Below are 25,869 nucleotides of genomic sequence, written 5' to 3' on the forward strand. Positions count from 1 at the left end.
GATATTTATGAACTGGGAGATACTCAGACACGTCTACAGTAAATATAAGAGGCTGAAGGACTTTCTAGACCCACTGTCAATGGATAAAGACACTTCAACCCTGAAAGACCATGAAAATAAGCCAACGGCCCCATGGAATAAGTGTCTGTTGCATCATTGTAATGGTTCTTCTGTTTCTTTCTATTGTTGCTGTCGTTGTGTTTTTATTTTTCTTTAGTGGAAAATTAAAAAGTGTAAAAAGAAAAAAACCTAGAAATCAGAGTGAGAGATCAGAGCTGCCTTATAAAAAAGAAACGATCAGTTCTTAAATTAAAACAACTCAACCAATTTAACTGAATTCATATCAGGAGACATTTTAATGTTTCAGTTCCATTTCTCATCTTTTAAAGTTCATGTGACGGATTCGTCTTGTTCATTCTGTGATTTAACATTTATTTTATTCCCGGTAGAGAAACCGGTTCTAAAATCCACCCAACTATTAGGATTAATGTGCCGATATCTGTGCTGTAATACAGGTTCAATCCCTTTATTGTGTCAAAGGTTTTGCCTTTTTATAGTTATGATTAATTACAAAATATGAAAATGGAGGCCGCCTCCATCACTTCTCCTCCTCCTTCTTCATTTTCTCCATCTCAAAGACACGAGTTAAATGAACATGAACCACAGACAAAACTCACAACAAGCCAAGACGATGGATTTATTCAGGATAAAGTTTGGAAAAATATATTTAAATGAGAAACATGGCTCTGGATTTTAAAAGCTTTTTTAACATTATGATTTCACCTTTTATTAAAACACTCATTATTTAGTTCAACATTTAATCATCACATGTAAAGAAAAGAGTTTAACTGGCGTTTGTTGTAATAAAGCAGAAGCAGGGACGTACCTGAAGGTTTTCTTTGAAATTACAACAAAACATATTTGTAGCTTTTAAGTTTCTAATGGGTTTTAATATAATTATTTTATTATTTCATGGACTTTTTTCTCACGACGCTGCAGCAGAAAGAGGTTCAGACTTTACAAACTGCTTCTGTGTCCTCACCTGGTAGAGACCACATGATCAATCAATCAATCAGTCAATCAATCAATCAGTCAATCAGTCAATCAACCTTTATTTATAAAGGACTTTAAAAGCAACACAGCTGACCAATAAAAGCAGACATTACAGCGCTGTACGCAGACATTAGTTCAGATAAAAAGACTGAAATCATCAAACAGTCAAACAATAAAAACAATAAGAGCTGACATCTCAACCTATATTAAAAGATTAAGAGAAAAAAAAGAGACTGAAGGGAGGATTTAAGAAGAAGAAGAAGAAGAAGAAGTGAGTCATTCTGTGTGATATCGGCAGATGGTTGAGGAGCGACTGAAGAGGCGAGGTCACCTCTCAGCTTCCTGTTTGTTTAGGGAACAAGAAAACTCTGTGTGACCTGAGATCTGAGGGAGTGTGAGGGAGCGGAGGCCTGAGCAGGTCGGACAGATACTGGACAGAAAAGAAATTTAAAATGAACCTGGAAACCAACTGGAAACCAGTGAAGTTCAGAAACGTGTTCTTGTCTTTTGGTTCCAGTTAAACAATGTGAACGAGTCGTGATAAAATCCCAGAGTGATGTGATGAGAGAGAAACGATTTCACTTAAGGTTGTCTGAGTTGGAAAAACCTGGACTTGACCTCTGATTTAATCTGTGCATCAAGTTTGAGGTCAGTTTCTGCTTGTTGGTGTCAAGGCCCCAGATCAGCACCGACCTCGGTCTGATCCTCGTTTAGGTGCAGAAAGTTCATGGCCAGACATGCCTGGATTTCTGCAAAGCAGTTGTTTTGCAGAGTAATTATCAGCTTGTTTAAGTGGGAAATATATTTGACAGTCATCAGCGTAAAAACGAAATGGGATGCCGTGTTTCTGGAGAACCGATCGGAGAGGATGTGAGTAGAGAGTCTGGAGGCTCTGTTCTAGAGCCAGACCAGGAACAGACCAGAAACTGGAAGAGATCAGAGGATCTGTGTCCTGAACCCAAACAGGAGAGGAGCCTCCTCCCATTCTACTTTTAGAACCTCTAGGAACCACAAGCAGACCTGAACTCTGTAGTGATCCGTTGGGACAGTCTGGTTCTATGATACGATGGAGCTCGGCCTCTCAGTGCCGTGTATGTCAGGGGGAGGATCTTAAATTCAATTAAATAAAGAGAAGCTAAGGCTGGAGTCACATGATGTCTCTTTCTGCAGAGTTTTGATTCATTTAGAGGGTTTTTAAAGAGTATTTGGAGCCAGAGAGTGAAGGGTGACACTAAAGCCAGAACACAAACACTGATGCATGATGAAGACAACAGGTTGTAATCGCAGCGTGGAAACATGGAAGCGAGGCGGGCGCTATAAATAGCTCTGAGCCGTGTGTTGTAAACAGAGGACGTCTTACGGCATCTTGAGGTTTGGTTGCAGCTGCATGCGCTCATATGGAAGATGTGTGTGTTTGTGTTTGTGTTGATAATGATGCAGGCGTTGTTGTGTTGTCTCCGTTCGTCTCGTTGTCAGATCATCTGTGAAGCGTCTGAGTCACGGCCTGTATCTGCTGAGGGTCAACACACACGCACACACACACACACACACACACACACACACACACACACCAGCAGTACACGTGTTCCACATGTTCAACAAACAGCTGCAGAGACACTAGAGTTGACTTTAAATCCGTTAAAATAAACTTTAAAAAGCTGCTAATCTGAAGCTGAGGTCACCACACACACACACTGACACACACACACACTGACACACACGTAAAGGAAAACCTCTTGGTTGCGTGACAGCAGCTTAAACACAACAGGCGGTTACTCCAAACACACTCCATATGATCTAACACGGCGTCCGGGGCCGTTTCTTTGTCGTGTGCCTGGATGTTTGGTTTGTTGAGGCCAAACCTGGACGCAGGTTCAGACCTGCTCAGTTTCCTGCTCCTCCTCTAATGAACCTCCACACAACTCAGCAGGAAGCTTTGTGACTGGATAATCCTGCAACCAGTCAGAGCCCAGAGGGTTTAAACCGCGCTGGTCTGGAGTCTCTCTGTTGGAAACTGATACTTCTTCACCTATAAAACCTGGTGTGGAGGGTGTGGAGGGTGTGGAGGGTGTTAGCGGGGCAGGACCCTGAGTATCGATACAGAAATGTCGATACTTTGGATCAGACGTGTGTTTTTTAGAATCAACTAAAATATCGAAACCAAGTGAAAAGAAATATAAATACTCTCATGAAGGCACTGAATCAGTTCGGAAAAAGTAAGAAGTGAGAGAGTGGAAGACGTCTGCGATGGAAGCCCCTAAACTCAGAGAGGAAACTCCAGCCCAGACTTTTATACGAAGGTCACGGCAGCGTGCAACATGGAAATAAATGACAGAGAAAGTGGAATGAGACCTTTGTAGTCAAACATCCTGGATCATATGATAATAAATATGTTCTTTATTTCATTTTTGTTTGAGGGAGATTTTGTTTAAATGTGATTTGCTCTGACATTTGGCAGCTTGTTTAATTCTCATACAGACGTTCAAGGTTTCTGTTCACTCCTCTGATCTCTTTCTTAAAACCAGCTGTGAGTTCTGTGTATCCTGTGATGTGTTTACTACATGACCACAGTTTACCTCCATATAAATAAATAAATCTGTGGTGAAACGAATGCTGCGTATGTGTTGCGCTGGAGATGAACTATGAAGAGAGAAAAACTGTTATGGACGTATTAGATGTTCACAAACGTTCATTGTAAAAGTCATTTTCATGTAGACGAGGTATCGTGATATCATTGGTATTGAAAGGTAAAATAGTGGTATCGCACATCGCTGTAGTGGGGGGGTCTGTGAGGAGGAGGGGGTCTGTGAGGGGAGGGGTCTCTGGTCAACACCTGGAGCTGTAACGTGGATGTTACAGGAAAACCTGAAACATTTTGTGTGTTTTTTTTTTCAGGTTTGTCTCTGAGCTGAAGTGAAGCTCTACTGGACACCTGTGATCGCTTCACGTTGGCCTCAGCCAAGCTTCAGTTTCACACCTTTAAGTTGCCTGATTAACAGCCTGGTTCCTACCGGTCAGAGATGTGAACTCTCCATGATCGTATCGTCTTCAGCTTCCTCATAAATATCAGGGCGATCGTTCTTTTCACTGACTCTGGAACAAATGAAGCTTGTCGAAGTCTTTAGTTCTATTTTATTATTCCTATCACTGAAGCACTTAACTGTGTTCTTATTTGGTGTGTTTATGTGTTGTTTCATGGCTTTGCTGTAAAGTCGTCTGGGTAACTCTTGGTTATTGTAAAATCTGACTGGTTGGTTACGGATTAGGAGGCAGGTCGACACTTTGAGCTGTTCTTCATGTTTGAGTTGTTCCTAAAGTGTCGTTATATTGATGGTTTAACTGTCGTTCACGGCTCCTGTCCGTGGTCATAATGTTGTGGCTGACTGCTGTCACATGTAAACGTACGTCACAGGTTTAAAACCAAATAATCAGCAGCCGTAGTAAAATGTCTGCGTCACTGAAATCGTTCTATTTTAAATCAAACATATCTGGAGTGTTTTCGGCCTCGTTACATAACATCATTGTTTAGTTTCTCTCTTTTCACTCTGCAGCTTCTTCCTGTTTCAGCCACGTCGTCCGCTCCGCGCTGACGTGTTTCCTCGCGCCTGCACACAAAATAGAAAGAAACAGAAAAGAAATGTAGAAGCTGGAGAGTTTTTCTTGGAGCTGAGAGGAGGAGGAGCGACCTGAGTAAACTCCTCCTCCTGCTCAATCTCTGCTCATACCAACACAGTGAGTCACTGTTGTGTTGGCAGGAAACATCGAGACTCTCACCAGAACAAACCGGAGAGAGGAGGAGGAGGAGGAGGAGGGGAGGGAGGGAGCTGGATCCAGGAGAGGAAAGAAGAGAGGAGCACAGGGAAGCTGGGTCGTAGGAGGTGGGAGATTCCCCGTCTGCATCAGAGGAGGAAGCAGAAACAGGTCTAGTCCAGTTCACAACCATGAGCCTGAAGAGAATGAAAATAAAATAAATGAAACTCAAAGAGAGAAGAAGAGAGTCCAGGCTCCTGCATAATCAGAATAAAGAGAAGTGTCTTCATCCATGAGTAACTCCTCTGTAAATCATTAACGAGCTATTTTTAACCTGCTGCACAGAAACAAAGGGTTGGTTAAGAATGTGAGGTATTCGTGTGGTGGGAAACGCCCAGAGAGGCCGGCCGGGCGGAAGTGCATTCAGGTGCACAGTCATGCACCTGTCCTTCATTCGGCTCAATGAGAGATGACTTCATCGCTCCGCTGACACAATAGCAGAGATGTTTCACATTCTGAGAGAGAACACGGTGGCGTTTCACAGACAACAAAAGAAGGCGAGGCCTCATGTCATTCATCGCAGCGCTCCTGAACACATCACCAGCTGATCTCACCACCAGCAGCAAATCTGCAGCTTTCTCACGGTTTATCACAGAAAAGACGGGACACGTGAAACCAGGAAAAGGAACGACCAGAACGACCAGAACATCTGCATATCTCAGGACATATTTGACCCAGATACGTTTAGGATACGGACTCATGATGAGAATCAGTCCTTAATATTCACAGCAATTATTTCTGATGAGTTGAAGCACGTCCGTCTAATTAAGTTACTCATATAAAACTATTTCTAATTGTTTAGTGTTTGTCATTAGTTCCCAGAGATGAATGTTTAAATAAATACAGTAAAGTAAACTAAAGGCTCATTTAAGGATGCAGACGCTGTATTTTTATTTATTTTATATTTATTTATTTTATTTATGTGTAGAGTCACATCACAACATGTCATCATAGTAACCTATTAAAAACCAAAAAACAACAGTATTTAAGCTAAAAAAAACTACCAATAACAACCAAGTTTTTAGAATACATCTAAAAATAGTCTGTGGATCATCGGTCACAGCTCTGAAGTGATGGGAAACGCTGATTAATCCACTAAAACTGCAGAGACGTGTGCAAGAAAACTTCCCATTGATGTTCATGTCAGAAATGATGTGGATTTGTCTGGTTTGTTCTTAGACATCATCGACCTGAACGAGCAGCCGTTTCTACTCGTGCTTCATCAGTCCGTCTCGCTCTGTAACAACTCCTCCCAAACACCAGGTGGCACCGTGTCCTTTTTACCAGTCGGATCTATTTTTGTTTCTACTTCCTGTTTTCTGGTTCCAAAACGGCTTCTGAAACTTTCCCCAAAGTTTTTCCAAAGACGAGTCGTTCACATGTTTTCATCTCCTCAGTTAATCTTTTCTCCACGTCTTCCATCTTTATTCACACGAAACGATGAATTCAAAAATTGCAGAGATGAAGAAGCAGCGGAAGAAAAGTGGACCAATCGCATATTACCCACTGTAAACACTGAGAAGTGTACAGATATATTACTAAATACTAGTAGTAGCTGTAGAGTTTAGGTTGGAGATTAAAAAAAAACTAAAACGATGTGTATTCCATCGCAACCTGTAATGAACAGAGCAGCCTCTAGGGGCCGCTGGTGAGGCTTTAACTCTGGTTTTATGGTGCGTGTCAGAAATTCCAACTTTACGAGTCTTGAACGCCCCCAAAGTCTGATTCTCTGCTCAGAAAGTCGTAGAATCATCACCGCCCCCGAGCTGAGTTACCAAGATGGCCGCCCCCTGTGTAACATTCTGTTTATCAGCTCTTCTGATTAGTTTTTGTTGCATTAAATCGGTCGTAGAGACAGGATTTTCCCTGTTATACTACAAGCCACAACAACGGCTAAAAACACCAGCCTGGTAAAACCAAAGCAGAGACAAACACCATCGTGGTTTTGAATATTTTTATAAATTTCTGCCTCGTGTGGTTTTGTACATTTCATCCTTCCAGCTCTAACCTCTGAGGTGAATGAAACGCAGGTTCAGTGTCTGTGATGAATCCTGTCAGCACATATACTTGTGTTGGGTTGTTTAAATCGTTTTGTTACAAACGCACTGAACATGCCAACCTATATTAAAAAAAAAGAACGTTTAACAACTTTTACTAAAATCACTGCAGCAGAAACGAGAGGATACATGTGTGTTAGCACTGACACAGAAAATGAATGAGTCCACCTTTAATAGTGAGAGTGTGTTCTTCACTTCTTGGCTCCATGACAGAGTCAAGTGTTGAGTTTGTAAACGGGGCTGAAACTAGGCAACGAGTCACAGAACAAACATGAAACATGAGTTTTGTGCGCCCGTCCGTCCGCCCCGACGTTACGTCATGCCTCTTTTGAGGAGAAGAAATCTGGATGATTATTTTCTTCTTATCAGCACATTTAAAAAGAAAAAGCATGATTTGTTGATGGTTTTCCCAGGCTTCTGCTGAAGAGGTTACTCAAAGTTTTTGTGTGTCTGTTGGCGAAGCGTGGAGACACGCCCGTTCACCCAGAGGACACACAGCACAGGAATTCAGTTTGATCTGATGAAATGACAACGGATCTTCCCTGGTCTGATGAAACTTCCTCTTCTCATCTCAACGTCCGCTGAGTCAGCAGGAAGGAAGAGTGAAGAAGGACATGAAATCCCCACTTTCCCCTTAATTTTATTTGCATTCACATTAAATAATGACTCATTTATGATTGTGAACCCTGTGAAGACTGACGCATGAAATAAAGTTGGAAAAAAATTAAATAAACAAGTTTGATATTTGATATCAGACATTTAAATTTTTACAAAACTGGATTTTTTAATCCCTGTTCAGGCAAAGATGGAGCGAAAAAACTGATGTTTGTGTCTCTGAACTGGTAAATTTATATTATATAGATTATGTTTGTCATTTAATTGACAAAAAAAACAAAAACAAAAAAAAACACAAATATCTAAAAATACCACTAATATTAAATAAATGAATTCATATTTAATCTTTTAAATTATTAGATGAATTAAATTAGAGCAACGGTCAATATATTTCAAAATGCAGACGTAAAGTGCTTTGACCATATAAAACTAAACCGATCCACAATGATTTACTATAACATAATAATCATTATTATAATATGAAACATGAAGTAATTAAAGGTTGAAGATTCAATAAAGTAAATATCAGAGACAACATCAGTGACATTTACAAAATAATCAAAAGCAAAAATCTTGAAAGTCCATGAAAGCGGCCATTTTGGAAATGGCTGCCAAAAACGAATGAGTTCAGCCGACATATAAATCAGATAGTTTACAGCAGGTTTTGGGGGGTGAGTTGATTATGTTGGTGGAGCAAAGGTCTCAGGAGTTCATGGATCAGCTCGAATATGTTTGGTCATTTCTAATAAATGGTTTATTTCTCTAATTCATTGAATGGACACAATAAAGGAAGTAATAGACTGAGAGCGGGAACCTCGACATGTGTGGTTTCCTGTGTCTGTGTCTGTGCCGACACAACGGCTCTGTAAACACGAGGGAAACCTCCTCGTGTTGAACCTCCTCCTGTGGTCCCACTACATGAAGAGTTCCTCCAGCAGACGAGCCTCCGGAGGAACGTCAGGAATGTTGGCTGAGAGTCTGGAGGGAGCGAAGAGTCAGCGCACACCTTCCAACATGAGACGGATCCGGAGTGAAACATGACTCTGGAGGTTGGTTTGATTCATTGGCCACAGACGGAGGATGGGGAGGAGGGGGGGGGGGGGGGGGGGGGGGGTGGAAAACTACAGGAAGACGACAGGAAGGAAGTTGAGCGGTTTAAATGTGCTTAGTAATCCTGAGGATTTCTTTTTTTTCCCCTTTTGAATGTGTCTTACAAATGTTGGAATTTGTCTGTAAACGTCATCCTTCAGACTCTCAGCTCTCAAACAACGTCTCTTTGTTTCATCATAGTGCAGATCTCTGACTTCCGGAGATCAAATCTATTCTAACGTCAAAAACATATTTAAAGTTTATTTCTCGATTAAATGACTCTGAATAAAAAAAAAAACATCTCGTCTCTTTAAATCTGTTCAACTCTTATTTTATGTCCTGTGATGTTTCCAAATGTAAAATCTTACATGGAGGATTAGTGATGTCCGACCAGGGGACGTCACTGGACACCACTGAGTGGACGTCACTAATTAACTGGAAACCGACGTGTTGAGCCGTAGATGTTTTATTAAATCATCACTATGAACAGTCAAAGATATATTTAAAGTTAAACAAACCAGGACTTTAAAATCCTTCAAATTACTCTACAAGATGTGTTTTCTCACAACCATCACAGAGAAAAATGACTGAAACGTTTATTCAAACGATCAAGAATTCAGTTTATTTCAGGTTATTTCTTCAGGACTTTTACGTCTTACGATGACTCTGAATACGACTTTATTTCTTCAGGGCGTTAAAGGTCTTTGAATGTCTCAGAGAGCGTCTCTCGTCGAAGATGTTTTAAAATGTGAGGCCCTGGAGCAGGTGGGAAATGCACCGTTGTCAAAGTGAAACCAACACAAGCTGAGACTCATCCTGAAGCTCATCTCCTCCGTCCTGTTCAGAGAAAACATTCTTCAAAGAAGAGGAAGAGGAAAAAGAGTCGGATGATTCCTGGAAGTTAAACACGGCTGTTTTCTTTAAATCGAGTTGTGTTCTGACTGAAATCACAACAGAAACCTCAGAGCTGGAGACAGATCAGGTGAGCGAGTTTCTATCGTGTCAAAGACTTCGTCGTCTTCTTCTTCAGGTTCTTTTGCTTTTGTTTAACCCACAAGGGAAATTACTTGAACCACTGGTAAAAACAAAACTTAGGTGAAGAAAAAAAAAAGGACAGAAGTAAATATATGTTATAAAATACATCGGAAGAAGTAATAAGGTGAAATAAAGTGTGAAAATGAATTAAGCAACTGATAACGTGGCATTAGGTCATCTATTGTTCTTTTGTGGAGACATTAGTCAGTAACTAGATGAGTGAGGACGTGGTGACGTGGTAATAAGACATCATCCAAACACACTGAGGTTAGGGGCTTTATGGGAGTGTTGGAGGACCCCCCCCCCCTTAGGAAGCTGCAGGGGACCAACTCTAGGACGCTGAACATACCAGCCAGAGTGCTTCATCTCAGAGCTTTAGTAAGTTCCCTCAGTCCTGGTTCTTGTGTTTAGACGACGGCAGCGTTTGGTTCCTGACCCCCCCAGTCTCTGGTCCTCGTCATCCTGATCTACGATCCACGCCAGACTGTGACGGTGCCCATATGTGGTAGAAACAGCGCGATGGACGAGCGGGTGAAGTCATGTCCCGCTGCCACCTGGACAGGCCTCATAAGGATGGAAAACTGGGACGACTGGTTGGACGAGCGTGAAGCTTTTTATTTCCTGTGTGAGAAACAGAACGAGTCTAATGATGTCAGGGGTGAATGAAGGCGTCCGATGGAAAAATAACAGAATACTTTTGTTTTTTAAATTAGGGAAACGTGTAAATAATAAAACTAAAAGGTGAATATTTACAACCAAATACAACAGGCATGTTTGATTAACTGGTTCTAATGTGTTTGTCTTCCTGTGTTTGCCCTGGGATAGCCCCCCAGTTAGATAATGGATGGAACCAGACAAAAGAAAAGAGTTTCAGAACCAGATCCCAGACCCAGAATCAGAGTTTTTGGCTGCAGTTCCTCTTCCGGCCACTAGAGGCGCCAGCGGAGATTCAGTCGTCCTGTTAAATAGAGGTGTTGCCCAATACCTCGATGTGGGTAGATCGCATGCCAATGAAAAATGTTATCTTTTCTTTTTTTTCCCTTTTACTTTTTATTGCAACACAACCATGAACGTTGTGCGCGGCTGCAGACGTCTAGTCATGCACAACATCGACGATGAGACAATCATGTTTGTCTACGGGCCCCCCTGGTTCATACACTACCAGTGGTTAGAGACAGATCTGTGCCCTCACAGGTTGCTATCTGTCTTTAGCCCCCCCACACACAAACATGAAACATCTTTGCCGTTCTCCAGCCGCTCTGCAGGCCGGTTTGCGTGTGAACCAGCTGGAATGTGTCCAGATAAAGATGCTCCTCCGCTCTGTGTCTGTGGAGTGAATCATGTCCGTGTTAATGGTGATAGTAGAGTGTGTTATTTCTCTGAATGAAACCAGAGGAAACACTGCGGTGTCACACTATCTGCGGGAAACTCTCCCTCCAGATAAGCTCCTCTCACTCCCTGCTGAATAATCACCTTATCGTCCCGACCGAAGGCCCAGCGCTGTAGAAAATGTGGGATTTTTGGAGAGAAGGTGGAAGACGTGACCGCACATAACACATGACCTCTGTCAGGTTTCATCAGGGTTCTCCTCCTCGTTAGTAAAGTAAAAATCTCCAAATGTGAAAATGAAGCATTTGCAGAGGAGGAACATTTGTTCTCATCCAACATGAATCGTTTCTTTGTGCGAAGAGAAGAAACGAGGACAAAAACTGTGTCAGGCTGCAGCCAGTTGGACCAGGTCCTCCCGTTAGATAATGTCCACAACACAACCACAAACACCCAAAATATACAAGCCACAGCCATTAAAACACATATTTTATTAAAAATGTTGTCATTTGCTGTATTTTCTATAGATCTGAACAACAATCGACCAAAATTGGAACTGGAAAACAATGTTAGAAAATGCATGAAATGTCAGAATGAGAGACTTTTTCTATATGTGCTTTAAACAAGTTGCATAATAGAGTTTGATTCAAGACCACGAGCTCAAATAATCACATGTCCACCTACATGTAGAACCTGAGTGTGTGGAGGATGTGAGTGTTTCCCGGCTGATCTGAGGCCGAGCGTGACTTTGTTTGGATGTGAGGGGGAGGAGGAGTAAACTGATGATGAAAAAAAGAAAAAAAAATCAGTGATGACGTTAATGGAGGCCACATTTGGGAAAGTTTACAAGTGAGTCATGAAGCAGCTCTGGTCACAACCGACGACCTGCAGGAGTTCCTGACCTCTCCACGACAAATATCCTGAAGGAAGGAGAGAAGAGTTTACATCCGACACCTGAAACAAGGTTAGGGTTCAACAAAACAACAAGAGAAAAACTACAGGAGTTTGCATTTGCACACAAGACACTTTAGCTGAATGTTTTATTTACTGTATGTGTGTATATATATATGTGTGTGTGTGTGTGTGTGTGTGTAGAGAGAGACATTCAAAATTTCTACCTCATTCTAATTTTACTTTATTTTATGCCCTGTTCATATATGTTTTTCTTATCTCTCAATAAACTGAACTTGAATCTTGAATCTTGAATTTTGAACTGATGAATAGAATTACGGAGAAAGAAACGTTGAAAGCATAAAATGGTCCATAATATGAATGGATACCAGTGGAAAACCGTCCGCAGGTCAAAGAGAAATACAACCTGCGGCTAACAGACACCTGCAGCAGGAAATATGGAAAACAGTTTGCAAATTTTGTGCAAATCATTGTTTTGGAAATATTCCTGGAGACACGTTGTAGAGGGTATTGCCCATGCAAACGGTAGACACCAACACTAATTAGGGCACATCAGCTGGGAGGCTACGGACCTAGGGAGAGGAACTATCAGCTGGGAGGCTAGGAACCTAGGTGGAGCTGCTATTAGTCGGGAGACTAGGAAGCTATGTAGTTCTACTATTAGCTGGGAACTTATATAGAGCTACTATTAGCTGGGAGGCTAGGTAGAGCTACTATTAGCTGGGAGGCTAGATAGAGCTACTATTAGCTGGGAAGCTAGGAACTCAGATAGAGCTACTATTAGCTGGGAACTTATATAGAGCTACTATTAGCTGGGAACTTATATAGGGCTACTATTAGCTGGGAGGCTAAGAACCCAGGAAGAGCCACCATTAGCTTGACTGTGAGGTTGAAATGTTGATGGTCAGGAGTTGAGAGGTCAGTGAAGGCCCCTCATCGTTTTGTTTGAGTCACGGATGATCTTTACTCTGACTAACACTGAGCTTTTATTGTGACATCAGCCTGTCAGTGACCTCACTTCCTCCCAATGAACACACACACACACACACACACACACACACACACACACACACACATATAGATTTAATTTTCAAGTGTCAAGACTTTCAAAACAGTTTGAGGTAAGCGTCTTCAGAAGTGATGGAAACATGACGTTGTGAGTGTCTCATTGTGTGTGTTTGTGTGTGTGATCTTTGTTGTAGTGTACACAGCCCTGGGGGGGGGGGATGTTGGAGGAAGAGATGTTGGAGGAAGAGATGGTAACCTGCGTTAAGGGTCCAGTAAATTTCCTGGAGACACGTTGTAGAGGGTATTGCCCATGCAAACTGTAGATACCAACACTAATTAGGGCACATCAGCTGGGAGGCTACGGACCTAGGGAGAGGAACTATCAGCTGGGAGGCTAGGAACCTAGGTGGAGCTACTGTTACCTACTATTAGCTTGGAGAGCTACTATTTGCTGGAAGGTTAGGAAACCTTGTAGAGCCACTATTAGTCAGGAGACTAGGAAGCTATGTAGTGCTACTATTTGCTGGGAAGCTAGGAACTTAGGTAGAGCTACTATTAGTTGGGAACTTATATAGAGCTACTATTAGCTGGGAAGCTAGCTAGAGCTACTGTTAGCTGGGAGGCTAGATAGTTCTACTATTAGCTGGGAAGCTAGCTAGAGCTACTGTTAGCTGGGAGGCTAGATAGTTCTACTATTAGCTGGGAAGCTAGGAACTTAGGTAGAGCTACTATTAGCTGGGAGGCTAGATAGTTCTACTATTAGCTGGGAAGCTAGGAACTTAGGTAGAGCTACTATTAGCTGGGAGGCTAGATAGTTCTACTATTAGCTGGGAAGCTAGGAACTTAGGTAGAGCTACTATTAGCTGGGAGGCTAAGAACCCAGGAAGAGCCACCATTAGCTTGACTATGAGGTTGAAATGTTGATGGTCAGGAGTTGAGAGGTCAGTGAAGGCCCCTCATCGTTTTGTTTGAGTCACAGATGATCTTTACTCTGACTAACACTGAGCTTTTATTGTGACATCAGCCTGTCAGTGACCTCACTTCCTCCCAATGAACACACACACACACACACACACACACACACACACACACACACACATATAGATTTAATTTTCGTGTGTCAAGTCAAATTTAAAGTGTCAAGACTTTCAAAACAGTTTGAAGTAAGCGTCTTCAGAAGTGATGGAAACATGACGTTGTGAGTGTCTCATTGTGTGTGTTTGTGTGTGTGATCTTTGTTGTAGTGTACACAGCCCTGGGGGGGGGTGGGGGGGGTGTTGGAGGAAGAGATGTTGGAGGAAGAGATGGTAACCTGCGTTAAGGGTCCAGTAAATTTCCTGGAGTCTGAAGTTGATGGAAACATTCTTGAAATAAAAATAAAACACAACATCCAGATTTTATCGTCTTGATCGTGAACAGAAACGAGGAAGAGACGAGTGAAGGATGTTGTTTAACAAGTCTGAGGTGTCACGTTGACTCAAGTCAGTTCATAAAAAAAAATAAAAGTAGAAAAATAAACATGTAGTCACGTCCACGCTCTTACGTTAATGCATGAATCATTATTAACCACAATGATGAACATTTTTGCACTAGTAATAATCTTGAATCGTGTAGAGCTCTGCTGCCACCTGCTGGATAAAACACTCCGTACATTCATCCAAGTACTGCACTCTGGTGTACAGTGTTAGGCACGTTACTTTTAAAAAGTAATTAGTTATAATTACTAGTTACTTCTCCCAAAAAGTAAAGTAAAGTAAAGTAGTTAGTAACTGAATTACTCCACTATAAAAGTAACTAGTTACCAGGGAAAGTACCTATTCTTCCTTTTTTAAAGTTTAAATATGTCTAATAATTTGATTTTTTTCTTAGCAGGTTTCAGCCAGTTGCATAGAGTAGAATTGTACAGAACTTTTAATATTTATTGCCCCTCAGACTCCAGCAGGTCGACATATAAGACTTTCACAGAGCTTCATGCACTGGACCTTTCTACGTCTGTGTTTATGACTTATTACATTTATTCAAAGGAAAAGTCATTTCACACAGTCAACAATAAATTCTCATAGAAACGAACAGACTTACTTAGAAACACCACAAGTCCAGTTTCCTTGAGTTTAAATGTTTTATGAGTCAGAACCCAAGTTCATATTTTATTCAACGTGAAAAATACAAATTAGATTTATTTATTTATTTTCATTTATTTATTTTATTTATTTTTTTTCTTTTAAAAAAGGTAAAGTACATTAAACTACGAAATGCAGTATATAAAAGTAAATTACTGAAGGTATAAAACTAAAAGGTGGATTTAAATGAATACACGTTTGCAATAAAATACCATGATATGTAAAAAGAAATACCTGACACATCCCGTACATGTAATGAACGTGCTTCATGACAATGAAATGATAAAGAAGATTTAAATAGATTTTCTGTCTAGAGGACGTTAGAGAGTCTCCGTGGGAAAATCACGAGGACTTAAGTCTGAAGAAAAGTTAAATGTTAAAATACTGCTAATTAAAAATCAGCCCAGAGGAGCAGGAGGAGGAGGAGGAGGAGGAGGAGGAAGAGGAGCGGCCTGCAAACATCCAGCTGCACCACAAACTAACACCAACAGGAGGCGCTGTTTCATTTCACAGCTGTGACCTGAGTTCATGAAGCGTTTAAATTACGTTGCAGCAGCAGAGACGATGGAGCTACTTTAAAATATATTGTACTTTTATATTTATGACTGTTAATATAAAATCTCCTGCAGTCATCATTGTTCTAAATAAGATCAGGTTGACTGGTTATGAAGTGGGTCTAAGAATATTATTATATCTGAACCACTGACTGCTCAGTTTAAACATTTAATTCAGTGTAAACATGAACCAAAGCTGGAAATTATAATATAATAAAACTGAATTTTAAAGAGTCACAACTAAACTGACCACAAGAAAAAGATTGAGAAAAAGAAAGAAGATTTTTATTTATTATAAATATTATTAATTTATTTTTAATTAAGAATCATCTAATCTTTTATCGTTCTGTAGTTTTAATTATTTTAATCATTTATTAAATGCAGTTGCATAAAATAAAAGTAAAGTTATTGCATTTACACAAATCATTAATCCATAAAAATAACATTTAAATACTTGACGCATATAAAGTTGAATGTAATGTTTTTAAATTGTCGTTTTATCCACGAACCCAGATTTTATTTAGACTAAACTTCGGAAATAAATTAGAAAATTAGGAAACAAATCACAAATTTGTTCAGATATTTTAAATACTCTTAGTTCGTAAAAAATAATGTTTTTAAAAATGATTTTTATGATTTAATAATTATTATAATATCCAGAGGTCTAGTCTGCACATTTCCTCCAACCTCTCACATGTCAGAGCCTCGCTGGCTCATATTGCCTCCTCCTCCTCCTCCTCCTCCTCCTCCTCTTCCTCTTCTCCCTCCTCCTTCTCTTCTCAAACGGGATGTGATGTAAATACACAGAAACTTTTTTTTGTCCCCGTCTCTTTAGTGAGTTCAGATCCGCTTCTTCCCGAAGTCTAACGGAGAAAAGAAGAAGAAGAAGAAGAAGAAGAAGAACTAATAAAGAAGTGAAGTTAGAAGTGAAGTTAGACGCGGGTAGAGACGGAGAAGGAGAAGGAGAAGGAGCGCTTGTTTTCTCCACTATGATCCTGTGAGCTCCTCCGTCTGTCTCCGTCTCCCGGGACCCGAGCTGCGGACGGGACGCCGAGAAGGAGGCGCCCGGAGCGGGGAGCAGGAGGGAGGAGGGCCGCTGCTGCTGCTGAGGATCCGGAGGGACCGTGGGACAGGTACAGCTGTTAGTGTGTGTTTGTCACTGTGTGCATTACTGCTAGTGTTTGTTGGAGGAGTGCATGACAACAGAGCAGCAGACTCTGAGGAGGCCTCCCGGGTCTGATCTGCTCCATGGAGCCAGGAGGAGGAGGAGGAGGAGGAGGAGGAGGAGGAGTGATTGGTTGATGTGGACTAGGAGGAGGCTCCGTGTCCTGGTCTCCGTGTCCTCGCTGCTCCTCCACAGGTTCTGTGTTGTCACATGAAATGTCCCTCAGCTGGAGGAGTTCCTCCTCCTCCTCCTTCTCCTCCTCTTCCTCCTCCTCTAACAATGAGGAGTAGAGGGTCTGGTGGTGGTCACCATGGTAACCGTTACTAATCAACATCAGGGACGGAAACGTGGACGTAGAAGAGTAAAGATGGACCAACATCTCATGGTCGTCTTCTAGGACTCCAGACATTCAGGACTGGAGGAGGACATGGAGGAGGAGGACATGGAGGAGGACATGGAAGAGGAGATACTTCTCTTGTTCTCCTTGTCCTCCTCCTCCTTTCTTCTCCATCTCCACTTCCTTCTTCTTCATCTCCCTCTCTGTCTGTTCCTCCTTTTTCCTCATCATTCTTTCTTCTCCTATAACTCCGTCTTCTTCTCCTGTTCCTCCTCCTCCTCTTCCTTTTCCTCCTTCTTCTCCTGCTCTTTCTCCTTTTTCCTCTTCCTCATCTTTCTTTCTTCTCCTCTACCTTCTCCTCCTCCTCATCCTCTTCCTCATCTTTCTTCCTTTTTCTTCTCTTTTTCCCTTTCTCCTCCTTATTCTCCTAATCTTTCTCCTTCTTCCTCCTCCTCCTCTTCCTTATCTTTTTTTCCCATCCTCCTCCTCCTCCTTCTTCTTCTGTTGTATTTCCAGTTGATTTGATCGGCGTCTGGTCTCCATGGTAACGTCCATTGATCAGGTTGGAGACTTGAGCGTCTTCAGGTTCCAGAGCCGATAAAAATGAATTTAAATCTGTTCATGGTCTGTCGTCTAAAGCGCCATCGCTGTTGCTATGGTTACGTGCACATTATTCATCCCCAGCACGATTTAGAGAGAGAGGCCTCTCAGCCAATCAGAGAGCGGCTGTGGTCGGGTTTCTCCTCCGTGACCCGCTGACCTGCAGCGAGGTGCGTTCAGGATCATGTTTGGGTTATTTTTAAGCTCGGAGCTCGGGCCGCTCACTTTACAAGGACACGGCAGAGGTTTTTACGGCTCCTCCTGAGTAAACCTGCCTCATTTATCATCATCATTCAGTCATTTAATTATTCGTCCTTAGAAATAAAAGAAAACGTGGATTCTCTCTCAGCTGTTTTCACTACGTCTGTGACATAACACCTGCAGGTACATGTGAGCAGCCTTTAGCTGTGGATGTGTGGCAGCAAGAAGCTGATTCAGATTCAGAAAAACTTTATACGTCCCCAGGCAGTAATTAAGGGCACAGAGGCAACGACGTGGAAAAGCTCGGTTAAAATAAGTAACATAGAATAAACCGATTGGAATGAATTTGTGCATCGGTGGTGAAGAGCAGAGCAACAATGAGCCTGAACATTACACACAGTGAAATACATCTGGGTGCATGTGAGGATGGCGTCTGGTGTGAGCGCGGCCTCCAGCCTCAGACTCTCCCAGCGATTTCACAACAGAGTTTGGCTCAGACTGTGAGAGCTGACAGATCGGTTCACTCACAGAGCGAGAAGCCCAGAGGACATGTTGTCTCACGGCGCTGCCTCACGTTCAGGCCTCTGGTTATTGTTCGAACACAAGCCGGCCTGTGTTTGTGTTCCGAGGACAGCGTGACTCCGGGACTCTTAGATTTCTCCTCCAGCCTCGACGGAGTCTATTGTTCCTCGTGTGTTTGCCTTCGAGCAAACTGAGGTGAATCGCAGCAGGTTTGTTCTCGTCTTGGAGGAAAATAAAAACCCTCTGAGGACAGAGAGATTCTTGTGAACGTGCAGAATCGTTTCTAGTTTTGTAGTTTTAAAGCTGAATCACGTTCTGGCGTCTGCACGTTTTTATTTTGCATAAATAAAAAGTCTTTCACCTGAAACCACCTTTAGTGGACCCGCTGCTGCAGCCACCGTCTTAGAATAAAGACGCCAGGTCTGTAAAGTTGATGAAACTGTTTCTTTATGAAGGAATATTTCACTATTTGTGGCTTTTTAGATTTTTATTCCACACAACAGTTTTTTTTTCTCAGCCCAAAGCTAAATTATTCATAAAAGTATTGACTAGAGATGGAAATTGATCAGATTTGATCAAGTTCAGTCTCATTATTCCAAATCATGTAATTTAATTGAGTTCATCTGGTGGCAGTGAACACGTCTCAGACTAAAAATATAAGTTTAACCTTCCCCACGTCGTTCTCTGGGTTAATTGAGTTTATGAGATGTGAGTAAAAGAAGCAGCGAAGAGAACAACCTCCTCCAACCTCCTCCAACCTCCTCCCTCCTTCGGATGAATCCCTCAAACTGCTCCAGCCGTACACTCTCTGACCTTCTTATCAACCTCCTCCTGCAGCTTTTTATAGAAGGCCCACTTCAGCCTCACTGACTGCTACAAACAAACACTTGGTGCAGATGTGTGTGCGGATAGGAGCTGAAGCTGGAGCTGAAGCTGGAGCTGAGGTTGGAGCTGAAGGTTGGTGGTGAAGGTTGGAGGTGAAGGATGGAGCTGAGGGAGCAGATCACTGAGGAGTTTCCAGCAGCTTTTAGTCTTTTAGATGTTTTATTCTGGTCCTGCTGGATGGAGGCACTAGATACAGCTGTGATGGGTTTATGGATCTGGAGGCCAGAGGTCAGAGGTTATTCCTTAAGATCTTCCTTAAAACCCCTTCATGGTGTTTAGTTGGGGATCTCCACATCAAGTATTTGTGGCTTCGCTCCACACGTCTGGTTCAGATGCTGTAGAAACAATAAATGCGTGAACTGAAGGCAGCTTGCACAGGGCTCGTTCTTCATATTATGTGTCTTTTTGGTTTGATTTCTCAGCTGTTTGCTTCTGAATTCAGAATCCTGGTGCAGAAAGGTCATGATGTGATTCCTTTTTATCCTTTTTTTGGCTCCTGTAGCTTCCTAAAGACTTTCCTTGTCTTTTCTGGAGTCGACTGGATTCAGTCCAATAAATCTTTGTAAAAATAAGTCTAAGTTAATGTAGTGTGGAGACGGGAGCTCGTACCTTCTCCAGAAATGTTCTGGTCCTCCAGCGCTGCCGTAAACCACCTAACCCTCTCTGGAAGATTAGTCTCCAGGAAACATTTCTCTTCTTTTAAACCTCCGGTGTTTGTTGTTGTTGTTGTCTGGCTGCAGCCTTTGACCTGAGTGGACTCCTTGGATTCTGTTTAGATGATCTACTATCACATCACCTCACATCACACATCCACAGTTTGGTTCCTCGTCTTCTACTTAGATTTCCTGCAGCTTTGGCTCTAGACGACAAAGAGGAACAGGACGTTTTGATGCTACATGGACGTGAAGCCTGAGTCTTTGGTCCAGATGATCTGGTGTTTGCTCTTTTCTTCACCTGTTTCTTCTTGTTGTATTGTTTCTGTTTTAAATAGCGTTCATATTTCCACACGGTGACACGCTGGCGTTGCAGCAGTTGCATGTTTCTGTTGTTGTCCAGCTTTACACTGGATTAAAACCAAGTATCCATCAGAGCAGGAGAAAAATCTGATTCATATTCCAGTTTGTTACATGAGCCAAACTCTGAATGAAGGCTGCCTGGAGCTGGTCCTCCTGTCATCAGCTGATTCTGAACCTCCTGTCTTCATTTTTATTAACTTGTTTTTCATACGGAAATGAACATTAACTGAAATGGTGGTGACGCCTTTCAGAACGTAGCTCTCCCATAAAAATCCTAAAAAGACGAAGTGGAAAGTACATCTGTGAGAGCGCTGGGACTCGTTCTGCTTTACAGCAGCTTTACAGCTGCGTTAGTTGATTTTATTAAAAACTGCTCATTAAGAAATCTCCCTCCTGTCCGAGCTTGTAAGAAATCCCAGCAGACATTCAGGACGTTGCTTTTACCTGGTGAGGTGATGGTGACAGACTTATCAGCGGCTTTAGACTGTCAACACCTCCCCAGGTTCATCCTGAGATCTAGTTCACGGATGGAAGGGTCCTAGAAACCCTTCTCAATCTGAATCTGAATCAGCTGATCGCATCTTCCATCAGCTGGTGATGTGCAGACACACAACATCAATAAAGCTTCGTTACAGTTACAGTTACAGTCCCTCAGCTTCAGGTGGTGTCTGCTCCATGTCCACCTCCACCCGCCGCCGGCAGAATCGGCCCGCATACCTCCGTCAGTGTGTGTGTCAGTGTGTGTGTCTATGTGTGTGTATACTGTCAACATGTAGGTGCATGCATATGAACAAAATGGATGTATTATGTTGAGTGGGATTTTAAATGGCTCCAGGTGAAATCTCTGTGATCGGCTGATCTAGAAAGAATAAGATGTAGAACGACTGATCAGCTGACACTAGAGATAGCAGCTCTTCCTAGCCTCCCAGCTAATAATAATTCTACCTAGCCCCCGAGCTAATCATAAGCTAATACTTTCTGTTTCCTAGTTTGAATGATGAATCCTGACTGCTGCCACCTGCTGATATTAAGGCCTCTTTTCTTTCAGAAGTTTGTAGAGCTGGTCGATGGCTGTAGTCTTTGCGGTGCTTTCAAGTGCAGTTTTTTGGTCCCAGTTTTTTGGTTTTTGGTTTGAGTCAGCGCCCTATCAGCCAATCAGAAATTAGTATTTCTTGTTGCCAGGGGAAATAGCAGCACCACATAGGTGCACACATCAAAGAAGAAGACCACGATTGGGTAATCGCTTCATTATTTATTTTTTTTCTTTGTCTCGTATTAGAATAATACACTAACACACCGGTGTCAAACATACGGCCCATGGGCCAAAAGCGGATGAATTTTCAAACAGTAAAGATGCAGACTTCAGTTTAAAAAAACAAAAAACAATAAAAGTCACTGTTATTCGTTGGGTTTCATTCAGTTTTAGTGAGAGTTGTGGACATAAAACAACACTGAGACCTGGAACTAAACAGAAATTGTACTTGTTGTTCTTAGGAAACGTTCCATTGTTCATTACGTGTTTTGATATAATGCATTGTTCATAGAATGAAATGAATTCACTCCAAGCTAAGAGCCCTGGACATAAAACTAGCTGACTCCTGTGGCTAATGTTAGCATGTCAGCTAATAACACAAAGCATGAGGCAACAATCACCAGGAGTCCAGGTGGGTCTGATCCAGGTGGGTCTGATCCAGGTGCAGGTTCTGTCAGTTCCCTACATGTTAAATCAAGCATTTCTCACATTCTCCACATTCCTGACCAGCTACTGGAGGTTAGCATGCTAAACATCATGCTAAACATCATGCTAAACACCAAGCTAAACATCATGCTAAACACCAAGCTAAACATCATGCTAAACATCATGCTAAACATCAAGCTAAACATCATGCTAAACACCAAGCTAAACATCATGCTAAACACCAAGCTAAACATCATGCTAAACATCAAGCTAAACATCATGCTAAACATCCTGCTGATGCTCACGTTGGGTTTTTAGTCACCCTGGTTACAGCAGCTCCGCCTCTGCAGTTAGAAGAGCTTCATTTATATGTTGAGACATCATGTGACCTGTGACATCACCAATCATAGCCGGCAGCGAAAAGATGGCCGCCAGTCAGGTGCTGTGTTTATGGACACTAGTGTTACTCCTTCTTCTTCTTCTTCTTCTTCTTCTTCTTCTTCTTCTTCTGCTACTCTTCCTCATCTGTATTTATTCTCCTCCTCCTCTACCTTCATCTTCTCCTTCCACTCTTTCTCCTTCTTCCTTCTCCTCCTTGTTCTCATACTCTTTCTCCTTCTTCCTTCTCCACATCACTAGAACCACTTCCTCAGTACACAGTGGTTGTTTCCCTTCGTCTCCATGGAAACGGTCATTGATCAGGTTGGAGACGTTGTCCATGTAAACACAGCAGGTCTTTAATCTTAAGGTTTTCATAACAGAATCTCGTCTGTTTCCTCCAACCAGCTGGGAGTCTTTAATGACCCCCCCTCCTCCCCTCCTCCCCTCCTCCCCTCCCTCACTCCTTCTCTCTATTCGTTTATTGTGTTGCATAATGTCAGGAGGCAGGAAGGTTTTACAGCAGCAGCAGTACGTTACAAACACATGAGGCTACAGCTGTGTTCCTTCCATGTTCAGAGCAGCCGGAGGGGGGGGGCTGGAGCTTCCCTCCCCAGGGACTCTGACTGTGAGAAACACTTCAGGATTTTTCTTTTTCTCGACAGAAACTCAAGACATGACATGATCCAAAGAAATAAGTTTTCTTTCTAGAACTTTTCGCAGTAACAAAAGCTTCGATAGCGACAATAGTAAAGCTGTTGGTCTTTTTCAACACTTTGTGAATCATCCAGTAAAACTGAATAGTGCTCGTCTCTTAATGAGTAAAACTCAGAGATGTTCAGATGTTTCATTATTGGATTCAGATGAGAGAACGTAACACTGCAGCTTGACGAAACACATGATAATATACAACAGAATCAGTCACAATGGGAACAACAAATAGAACAGAAACACTCAGAGGAGGCTAAGAAGTGTCACATGGTTCCTTTGATTCAGCCTTTTGCTTTTTATTAGTTTGTCGATTCAAATATAACGACACTTTTCATTCCCAGATTGACGGCGTTAATGAGTGCTGCTACTCTTATTGAGAAACGTTAAAGAAAGGCAACAGGACTCAGATGTTTCACTTGGAGGAACCACTCCTCTATAATGAAGCTAAAGCAAGTACAGCTCCCCCTGGTGGCTGGAGGCTGCAGTGCAGGTCAGAAACTCCACCCCCCTCCATGTTAGTGTGCTGAAATAAAACACTGAAATCAATTTCAGTCATTTTAGGTGGTTAATATGATGTTGATGCATGTTCTGATGTTGTGCATACGTTTAGTTCATGCAGAAACAGGTTGTGACGTAATGGTGACCACTGGTTGCCATGCCAACCGCTCCATAAAACAATCCAATTGGACCGTGAGAGTTGTAAAATAAGTTCAGTGTATAAGCAAAAACATTTAGTGTAGTATCAATTAAACGGAAACACCAGGGAGTCTGGAGGAAGTGGGCGGGGCATCAGTGTCAAAGCTGCAAGATGGCGCCGGTGCAGGTACCAGATCTGCTCGGGGGAGTATCCGCTTCCAGATGACGTCACGTAGTCGCTAGGGATGGTGCTGTTGCGTTTTTTATAATTGGTTGGACAACAGGAAGAAGCAGAACAGTGGTTAGCAGTTAGCTTAGCGGTTAGCAGTTGTTATCGAAGCAGAGCAACTTAGTGGTTTTGTTTTGTCCTTTTATTCTTTCTTATTTTTATTTAATCTTTTTCAGGTTAAAACTTCTTAAATCTCCCGATACTCCCCGAGAAGATCTAGTACCTACACCATGAACGTATTCTCCATATTTATATACAGGCTATGTGTCGTAGCCCAAATGCTACAATCAGAACTAAAGTTTTAGATTTTTTTCATTGCCAACTTTTGTTTTTGTTTCTTTCTTATGAGAACCTGACAAAGATAAAAAAGTTTGACCTGAACTACATGTGTTGCATTGGGGTGGGGGGGCTGGTTTCTGTTACTGTGTCCTCTGCTGTTCTGTTTTGTTCTCGGTGAACTCTGTCTCATTCACCCCGTCCACCAGAAAGACAGTAACAGAGAGAGACTTGGAGGAAGGCATGTGGATTCCTGTGTGAGCCAAAGACAGAGACTCAGACTGAAAGAGAGGGAGAAGTGGGGTGGATGGGGGTGGATGGGGTGGAGGGGGGGCTCCGGGTTGCGTTGAATGTTAGGAATGTTGAGGCTTTTGGCTTGGGTTTGTTCTGACGGAGGAGGGAGGAGGGGAAGGAAAATAGAGGGAGAGGAAGCAAAGATGGAGGACGAGTGGATGACAGTGAACTCTGAGCGTTATGTCTGAATTAATGAGCTTTAACAAAATAAAAGCATTTATTCTGGTCGTGTCTTCATTTGGAAAAAGGTCGACCTTCAGTTTTATGGTTCGGTGCAGCCACCGTCGCCTTCAGTGTCTTTAAATGAGCAGACGCCAACAAACATCCTGCTTCATTGTCTGGACCCAGGACTAGATGTGAACTCTGAAGTCTCTGAAGTCGTTTCACTTGCAGCGACAGGTTTTATTCGCAGCTTTGAGACTGAGAGAAAAAAGTCAAATCTGTGTCTTTTTTTAGTTGAATTTGTTGCAGAAAGTTTTCCTCATGTCTCCTCTCTGTGTTTTTCCTCTTTCCCTCTCCCCCGGGTCATGTGATTGTGCTGTAGAGATGAGCAACGTTGCAGGAATCTCGGCTGCAGCCAACACATTACATAAAGCCCTCGCTCTGTCCCCATCGGTCTAAGAAGTGGAGCACTTCTCCTCCCAGAGAGGTGAATGAACTCACTTCCTGAAGGATTTACTTCAGGAACAAAAAAATGAAAGAAAGAAAGAGAAGGATGATATCGTTTAGCAGCGATCTGTGATGTCTGCTGACTGTTAGCTTAGCCGCGTGCTACGACACTTAGCTTAACGCTTAGCACATGACGGTGGCTTTTATGAAGATGTTCACGTTGGTTTCTCTCTCTAAAAAAAAAAAGAAAAAAGCAAAATAAAGGGAAGTAAAGGAGAAACCAGTGGTTATTAGATTCATATGAAAGCATACGTTTTTGTAGAAGAAGAAAAAGAATGATGTCATATCTTCTCTGTTGGTCTGAACGGAACAATATTCAGATTCATTTTAGACTTTCTGACACAAGGGATCTGGTCATCAGAATTTTTCTCTGAGAGTTTGTGTTGAGAATCTGGAGGATTATTCAGACCTGGACCAGTGGTCAGCATGAAGACTACTTCCTGGTTCACTCCAGGTCTGTGAGTGTTTTAGTCAGTGCATTTTTAAAAACATCAGATGAGATCATTTTGCAACATATTCCAGACACAAGGAGCAAATAACAAATCAAAATGAGTTACGTTTAAGAAGAGTTCACATCAGTAAACCGTCTGAAGCTGGACGTTTTGAGGGAACAGTTTTTATTAGTGTGCTGACTCTAATGCTCCTCTAATGATCAGAATAAAGATGCTTAAAAACCTTAAAGTTCACGTGTTA

At 42.1% G+C, this 25,869-nt stretch overlaps 1 protein-coding gene across 4 annotated transcripts in view; it reads left to right on the forward strand.

Moving 5' to 3' along the window:
- Positions 1-16,381: 16,381 nt before the first annotated feature.
- ddr2l (discoidin domain receptor family, member 2, like) overlaps positions 16,382-25,869 on the forward strand; it is a 29,099-nt gene continuing 19,611 nt past the window's right edge. For all 4 annotated transcript variants that reach the window (XM_047592906.1, XM_047592908.1, XM_047592907.1 and 1 more), the window contains exon 1: positions 16,382-16,712. The gene's annotated coding sequence lies outside the window, so the exon portion shown is untranslated. The remainder of the gene's footprint in view (positions 16,713-25,869) is intronic.

Source organism: Mugil cephalus, chromosome 8 (assembly GCF_022458985.1).
Source record: "Mugil cephalus isolate CIBA_MC_2020 chromosome 8, CIBA_Mcephalus_1.1, whole genome shotgun sequence".
NCBI classification, from domain to species: Eukaryota; Metazoa; Chordata; class Actinopteri; order Mugiliformes; family Mugilidae; genus Mugil; species Mugil cephalus.